The sequence below is a fragment of the Eriocheir sinensis genome, chromosome 9 (genome assembly GCF_024679095.1).
Source record: "Eriocheir sinensis breed Jianghai 21 chromosome 9, ASM2467909v1, whole genome shotgun sequence".
Lineage (NCBI taxonomy): Eukaryota > Metazoa > Arthropoda > Malacostraca > Decapoda > Varunidae > Eriocheir > Eriocheir sinensis.
The window spans coordinates 23,023,228-23,032,046 of record NC_066517.1 but is presented as its reverse complement, the minus strand read 5'-3'; the positions used below and the strand labels follow the sequence as shown (position 1 = coordinate 23,032,046).

Genomic DNA, 8,819 nt, shown 5'->3' with positions numbered 1-8,819 from the left:
CTCTCTCTCTCTCTCTCTCTCTCTCTCTCTCATATACAAACTCAACCGCCACATCCACCTTAATAATCGCTGAGTTGGTAACGGTATGGTGGACGCCTGTTGATGTCGGTTTAGGGTCTATGTGGTCTCTGAGCATCTGTGTAAATCTATGTTCCTTGCAAGTCAGCTCGAAAATAGGGAAAACTTGTGCGGCTGTGAATGTTTGCAAAAAACGTAGAGGTTTTTAACCCCATAGACGCGAAGGTCACCCCAAGGAGGCTCATCTTGGCTCGAGGAGACGGGACCGGCACATTTTGAAAGCTTGATGACCGCGTGTGGATGTTCATTGTCTGGGCTACAATGGCTTTCAGAGGCTGTGTTATATCGTTTTTCGGGAATATCTCAGTAAGTATCAGTTGGATCACTATGATACTTTGCCACAGTTTGTTTCACACCCTCCGCTAATATTTGTCAGCATAGTGCATATAAGAGGGGTGTGAGTAAGGCACATACTCTTGACACTTGAAGGGAAATAGCGAGTAGTAGAGTGTACAAAGGGCCGTATTTTAAGACACCATCGCTTCTCACATCAACTATTTCTAAAGGTCAAAGAGGGGATCAATCTGTTTTTCATGAGTGTTTTTTAAGGTTCATGGCACAGAAGAAGGGTCAAACTACCACCAGGGTCATAAAACTACCCCTGGAAATGCCCTAAACTCCCACGAAAGACTTGTAAATTACGTGGTCTTGGGCGCAGAAATGTTTAAAAATATGGCCCTTAGTAAGTGTGTGTGTGTGTGTGTGTGTGTGTGTGTGTGTGTGTGTGTGTGTGTTCGTTTATGGCTCTGAACCACATTTTCTCATATCAATACCCCTTTTCATTTTTCGTTTATTCTCAAGTCAATAGTAAATGTTATCCTGCATGTTGTATCTACTCCAGTGCTCTACTTTTTTTTAAGCCGTCTATCAGTATTGTAGATCATGAAAAAGCTCTCTACCTGTCTGTCTTCTCTAAAACTAACAAATCAATTCTACAAAAAAGGAAAGAAAAAAAATTCACTTCGCTCCTTTATTAGTTAACTTAGACATTTGTTCCATTCCATATATTGTTAATTAACGTACTAAGTCTCCTTCTGGGCCACAATTCCACTGGCACAATGCACTCGGAACACATAGACACGAGTTTGTTATCCTCCTCCTCCTCTGTTTCTAATCAACTTTTCATTCCTGGCTTTCTTCTTATATTTTAATACCTCACTTTTAAAACAACCAGTATTCACCATTCTCGTTCACCTTCATTTCCACGTTATCACTATTCAGATATCGTCCACTTAAACACATAGCATTTTCTTCACTTTCCAAGCAGTCAATATCCACCGTACTCGTTCACCTTCATTTTTCAAGCTATCATTATCATCCACTTCATGTCATCTTATTCTTTTTATTTTTTCCTCTTACCATTATCTATCGTTCACCTCAAACTTTATTTTTACCTTACCATTATCTACCACATTCCATTCTCGTCATTTTTCAAGCTACCATTAGCCACCGTTCTCGTTCACCTTCATTTTTTCACCACTTCAAGACAACCCATTTCCTTCAAGATTCAAGTTACTATTATAATCCACCATTCTCGTTCACCTTCATTTTTCACGTTCTCATTATCATCCACTTCAAGACATCCCATTCTTTTTATTTTTTTCTTCTTACCATTATCTCGCTCACCTCAAACTTTATTTTAACCATTATCTACCACATCCCATTCTCTTCATTTTTTCAAGCTACCATTATCCACCGTTCTCATTCACCTTCATTTTTCACGTTATTATTCACCATGTATCGTCCTCTTCAAGACATCCCATTCTCTTAAATTTACCTGTTACCATTATCTTGTGTATCTTAATATTAACCTTTTTTTCATATCATTTTCTAACAAAGATCACCTCACCACACCCCATTCTCTTTATTTTTCAAGTTACCATTATCTACCATTCTCGTTCACCTCTTCATTTTTTTTTTTCTTTTTCAGGTTAGCATTTTGCCCACACCACATACCGTTTTCTTTATCTTTAACATTTATCATTATCTCGTCCACCTTACCACATCTCTTTATCCTTCACATCACCCTTATCTTGTCCACCTCACATCCCATTCTTTATCCTTCACACTGCCCTTATCTCGGCCCCCCGCCTCATCCCATTCTCTTTCACATTACCATTTTCTCGTCCACCTGAAGCCAGTTGTCAGCCGTCCACCTGAGATCATTCTTAAACTCTTAGAAGGCTTACTCCACCTGTTTCAAGAGGTACTCTGGGAGAAAGTCACTGTTTCCATGGGTGGTTTCCTGAACTTGGGGGTAATTTTCCAATACTTCCGCGCTGTGAACGGGGAAAACACCCATGACAACCCGACGTAGCTACTCTGACTTCAAAAACGTTCGTAACAAGAGCAACAAACGTTTGATAATAAGAGTGTAAGTTTCAAGCAATTCATCCTGGTTGAGAAGTGCAAACGTGGCTCCTCTCTGGCCTTGAAAAACGTTCGTAACAAGAGCAACAAACGTTTGATAATAAGTGTAAGTTTTAAGCCATTCATCTAGGTTGAGATGTGCCGTTCTAGTCCCTGTTTAGTTACCTTTCATTTCCCCTTCCACGCGGCATGTCTTCACTCTGCTGCGACACGACGACTAGCAGGGAGCAGCAGAAGGCAAAGGAGGTTTATTTGTCGATTTATTTTCCTGTGCTGCGTCCTTACGTGAAGGTAAAAAATAAATAAAAAATGGTTGACAAAATGCTCGGGATATACCCCGCTTGTTGTTGTTGTTTATTCCTGTTCTTGATGTCCTTGCTGGTGACGGTAAAAAAAAAAAAAAATCAGGACAAAAACAAACAAATAATCAATAAGATCAACACGCTAAGTCCCTTATGAAGACACTTGGGACCTACCTCATGTTCTTGTTTATTATTATTATTATTCATTTTACTTATAACTACTTTCGTTGCTGCAACCTTGAGGGAAAGGGGGGGAAAAAAAGTTCCTCCACTCTCAGACCCCCGACAAACTCTTGCTGTACTCGCTGTATCTTTCTCCCATCTCACCGCGCTGTGTTGGCAGTCTGCGTCGGTCGGCTGCTTACATAGATCAAACTTTATTTATAACCATCAGGGGATTCGCCGGAGGCAGTTGTATGTCCAGCCAGTACACAGGTGATAAAGTAAAATTACACGGGGAAAAAATACCAGGGGCAGAAAAATCCGGAGTACACTTCATTACAACACTTCGGGAACAGGAAGAAGAGAACAATGGGAACAGCAGAGCAACAAGGTAAGGCTACAACACAAACCTTCTTCAACAGGAGCAAACATTAGACAAAGTTGGTCTACACTACATCACGAAACTCCTCCAGTGTGCGTCAACCCAACAATCTTATTTCTGTGCATATAAACCAGATAACAAATCACTGGAGGGCCTGATAACCCTGTACAGGAAAAAAAAAAAACCTAGTCCCTTGAGCAGCGTGGTCCTACCCCTTCGACGCCCAGCGCGAGAACTGAGTTGGCAGTTACTCGCTCATCCTTTATATCACCTCTGACGAGTGACGCCCGCCACGGGTAGTCACCTCACACCAATACGTGATCAGATTCTGGGAAGTTGGGATCGCTCCAAACTTGCCAGATAGTGTGGACTGTGTTCCCGCTCAATCCCATCCTAAAACCCACGACCTCGGTCTCAAAAAACAGCCCATTTATCTCTCACATCCACGTGTTAAATGAATCAGTACTAATAGTTTTAAAGTAGCATTTCGGCAGCTCGGCGCACAAGGCAGGGGAGACAAGTTGCCGGCAGCCTCCGGCTCTCCACATCAAGGATTCGTTGCCTCAATACTACGTGACAAGGTATGCAGATGATGCTACGTTACTTTGAGCTCTATGAATAATGCCTTGGAGGCCGGTAAAAGTTGAAAAAAGGTGAAAAGCTCATCAGGAATAGGCAATCATTTTTTCTCATTGGGCCCGTCCACAAATCTATCTCACCTCAATTTACCGCTTTCCTTTGTATTTGTATTTTATTATAAGCTATACATCAATTAAATTTGTTCCATTCACTATCTTGTTTCTGGACCGGAATATGTCTCTAAATCCACAATAGGCACACAATTATTGAGGGGTGGGGGGTTGGGGGTTATCAAGACCCCTCTCTGACTATCTGAACATTCTCTTAATTGGCTTCTTCCTCTTCTCTTTTATATGGAGGAACGTGGTTTTCTTATTTATTTATTTTTTGTTTGTTTTGCCCTCCTATCAACACGTACCAAGGGCGAAAGGTGATATGCAACAACCACAAGGACAAGTTAATACGATTTGGCATGAAGGTGACACACACACACACACACACAAACACACACTCTTGCCTGACTTCCACAAGCTAATTACTGCACAAGGTTGCATTCTACTCGTGAAGGCGTGCGGGTAACCATGCAGGCAGACATCGAGCTCAAGGATAAGTGATGTATAAGTAATGCAGGTCACACATTAGGACCAAGGCGGTACGATAACACACACCTGCTTCCCTTTCTCGGCCTGCGCATTGCTCCAGGTTGTTATACTCATCAATGTGTGCGGATGATACGGTCTGCAAGAGGTTATTTATCGGGCAGGTGAATTATGCGCAGTATGGGTGACGCACTAACCACAACCACGGCGTCATTTGCTCTTTTTTTTAGTCCGTAGTATAGCAATGAGTGTACACAACATGGCGCAACAGCGGTAGTGAGATCCCCCTCTCTTCCCTTTCCCTCCTACCCCCGTACTGTCAGATGCGTTCGCCTCTCACATCAACAATTTTCAAGGCCAAACAGGTGGTCAGTCGAGTTCAAGTGAGTGGTATTTTAGGTTCATGGTAGAGAAGAATGATCAAACTACCAGTAGGGGCGTAAACCTACCCCTGGAAATGCCCCACACTCCTTTCAAAATCTTGTTAAATCTGTTCCCTGGCCTCCTCTGCTCTTCCCTTCCCTCCAGTCCCTAGTCTAATCCCTACCATCCAGTCCATCCCCCATCCCCTCTCTCATGCACACAAAAACACACAGCTGTTCAAACGTTTGGGCTACACTCCCCAAACATTTACAAACATCCTCCCAAACATCCGCTGTTCCAAAAATAACCTCGAAATGTGGTGCAAGCGGAAAAGGGCGATGATAATGCCGATGGTCTTACTACGACTAACAAACTTAACATTACATACCATCACTCATATGAAAAAGGGGAAGGACGAATAGCAACACGTATAGCAGAGCAAAGGAGAAGCGTGAAGGTTACTACAATAGGGTTTAAGTTGGATACATTCAGATTTAATAGACAAAGGAAGAATTGACTTACCGGTAGAGTGGTGGGTGAGTGGAGCAGGCTTGGCAGTCATGTTGTGAGTGCCAATACCATAGAAGGAGTGAGGTTAGGTTTCCAGGAGATGCACTGTATAGGTCTACCGGCTTCTTGCGGACTCCTTATGTTCTTGTTTTTAATTGATAACATTCCACCCATGCGCCCACCTGTAGTCACCTTCACCCAAACTGAGGTGTCCAGCAAAATGACGTTACCCTGTAGAAGTAGTAGTAGTAGTAGTAGTAGTAGTAGTAGTAGTAGTAGTAGTAGTAAAAAGATAACTTACGATATAACACCAGGGTACAGTTAAGATTATTTGAGCACTTTCCCTTAAAATTTAGTTACGTTTTCTTTTACGGCCATCAGATAGAAGCAAGGAAAACGGACACGAACGGCGTCAGTCACTGGGATTCGTTTTCTTTTACTGCCATCATATGTCTAAGAGAAAACGACACAAACGCTACGTCAGGGATACCCTCACATTTTTCAACCACAACTGACCATTATTGTTATTGCCACTAAACACGGGGGAACAAGTAGGGCCGGAGAACAAAATGTGGATAGGTAGGTGGTTAGACAAAGGGAGGGAAGGGGGGAGAAAGAGAAGAAGGGAGGTAGATGAAGAAAAAGAAAGGGTAGGCAAGGAGATAGGCCTGAACGATAACGGGTGGAAGGATGGAGATGTGGATAGGTTTAATTTTACATATATTAGAAAGTCGGCACTCACCACAGGCACGGGGAGTTAGTGATAATGGGAATGAAGTCGAAGATAAAAATGAATACGGTCCGGAGAAAGGAAAGGATCAAGCAACAAGTATTGGAAAAGCAACATTCAGTAAGATTCGAATTATTCCACGAGAGCAATACAGACCGAGGGAAATAAAGCAGAAGATAGACACTTAAAATGAATGGGATAAAGGGAAAGAAGTCGAAGATAAATATATAAATACGGTCCGGAGATAGAAAAGGATCAAGCAACAAGTATTGGAAAAGCAACATTCAGTAAGATTCGAATTATTCCACGAGAGCAATACAGACCGAGGGAAATAAAGCAGAAGATAGACACTTAAAATGAATGGGATAAAGGGAAAGAAGTCGAAGATAAATATATAAATACGGTCCGGAGATAGAAAAGGATCAAGCAACAATTAAGAAGTATGGAAAAGCAACATTCAGTAAGATTTAAATTATAAACACTTAAAATGAATAGGATATAGAAGTCGAAGATAAAAAATAAATACGGTCCGAAGAAAGGAAAGGATCAAGCAACAATTAAGAAGTATGGAAAAGCAACATTCAGTAAGATTTAAATTATTCTAAGAGACTGAGAAGAATAGGGCAGAAGATAGACACTGAAAATAAATAGGATCGCACAAACTAAGAGGATTAAATAGCAAGAAATCAGTCTGAAAAATATACATCCAGTAAGTATTATATCATTTTAAGAGAGCAATACAAGGAAAGCAGGGCCACTCACCTTGTTTCTGCCGATGATGCAGTAATCCTTGCAGAGTCGCTGGAGGTTCCGGTGGGGGCTCTCGAGGCACTGCACGAGGAGGCAAAGTCCTTAGAAAACCACGTCTCCTGAGCAAAGAATGAGGGCAATATTCTTAAACATTTCGGCGCCCAACAACACGTAATTTACTTGGCTTTCGTGGGAGTTAAGGGCATTTCCAGGGGTAGTTTTATGACCCTGGTGGTAGTCTGAGCCTTCTTCTGTACCGTGAACCTAAAAGAACACTCATTAGAACTCGATTAACCTCCTATTTAGCCTTTGGAAATAGTTGTTGTGAGGGGTGGGAGCATCTGACAATACCGACCCGAGTGTTTGGAGGTTTGCTAAATGAAAGAGTAGTCTGTTCAAGTGTGTGGCGAGAACATTGATATCTTCGAAAATTTCACATAGCTTGGTGAAACTCATTTATAGTTATCGTTAAAAGAGTTAGATCTTGATGTTTCTTGGGAATAGTTAGGCGTCAGAAACCGGTAAATACTATGCTCCGAGTACGATAATTTGGCATCGTTGGCTTGGTAGCACAGATCAGAACAACGGCGGGGCTCACTATGAGATCTTAACCTGGTAAAATTTTTGCCATGATATAAACCCCCAAAATAGATGATGCATAAACTGATCACAAATGCGTTGATAGGTATATATTATGAAATGGTTTGCGTGAGAGATGATTTTTTTCTCATCAATTCGCTTAGAGGGGCCTTTAAGAAACATGATCCCCGCAGCTACCGGGTTAAGGCGGATTGGCTTGGCTCATACTAAGCACTCAAGTGAAGGAAGGTCATTCACCCATCCAAAGAAACGCCCGGAGCTGCACCCTACAAACACACACACACACACACACACACACACACACACACACGCAATTTTCCCATTATCAAAGGTTAAATAGGTCCAAACTTCTTTTACGTCAATCTTGTGTTTATTTTGACTTAGAAAAGAGCAGTATTTTCTTTTTCCATTTGTAATTCAACATCAATTTGGCTTTATTTTTTTCCTATTTTTTATATTTGCATTTGTTTACTATCTTGCATTGCTTAATAAACCGTATATAATTAGTATTAACAGTACTCTCTCTCTCTCTCTCTCTCTCTCTCTCTCTCTCTCTCTCTCTCTCTCTCTCTCTCTCTCTCTCTCTCACAGTGACATGGGAATATTTGTACCACTTGAAAAACAACACAAGAAAGCCAGCCGCATTATTAACTCGTAACTAGACACAGCTGCAGAAGAGAGAGAGAGAGAGAGAGAGAGAGAGAGAGAGAGGAATACACTGTGGGAAGCGGCTTGTGAGAGGGACAGAGGGAGAGGAGGTATATGAATGTGGGAAGGGACTGGAGACAAGGATATAAGGAGAGAATGTTAGAAATAGAGTAGCTATGAAAAAAGGGACCAATGAGAAACAAAAACGTGGAGAAGAGAGGAAGGGGCGTGTGATAAAGGGGACTGGCGTTAAGGAGAAAATGTTAGAAATGAGAGCATGAGAAAAAAAAGTGCTTAGGAGAAACCAAAACAAAACGTGAAGAAGAGAGGAAGGGGCACTTGAGAGGGACAGAGGTAAAGGGGACTGGCGACAAGGAGACAGGAATATGAGGAGAAAATGTTAGAAATGAGAGCATGAGAAAAAAAAGTGCTTAGGAGAAACCAAAACAAAACGTGAAGAAGAGAGGAAGGGGCACGTGAGAGGGACAGAGATAAAGGGGACTGGCGACAAGGAGACAGGAATATGAGGAGAAAATGTTAGAAATGAGAGTATAAGAAAAAAAATGTCTAAGAGAAACCAAAAACAAAAACGTGGAGAATAGAGGAAGGGGAACGTGAGAGGGACAGAGATAAAGGGGACTGGCGACAAAGAGACGAGAATATGAGGAGAAAATGTTAGAAATGAGAGTATAAGAAAAAAAATGTCTAAGAGAAACCAAAAACAAAAACGTGGAGAATAGAGGAAG

The 8,819-nt window shown here is 41.6% G+C and overlaps 1 long non-coding RNA gene across 1 annotated transcript; it reads right to left on the bottom strand.

The window, feature by feature from the left end:
• Nucleotides 1-1,034: 1,034 nt before the first annotated feature.
• On the bottom strand, nucleotides 1,035-5,347 carry LOC126996195 (uncharacterized). Its single transcript, XR_007751100.1, has 2 exons — nucleotides 2,614-5,347; nucleotides 1,035-2,357 (listed from the first exon to the last, which is right to left on the bottom strand). It is a non-coding gene; the product is annotated as an uncharacterized LOC126996195 (long non-coding RNA).
• Between the last annotated feature and the right edge of the window lie 3,472 nt (nucleotides 5,348-8,819).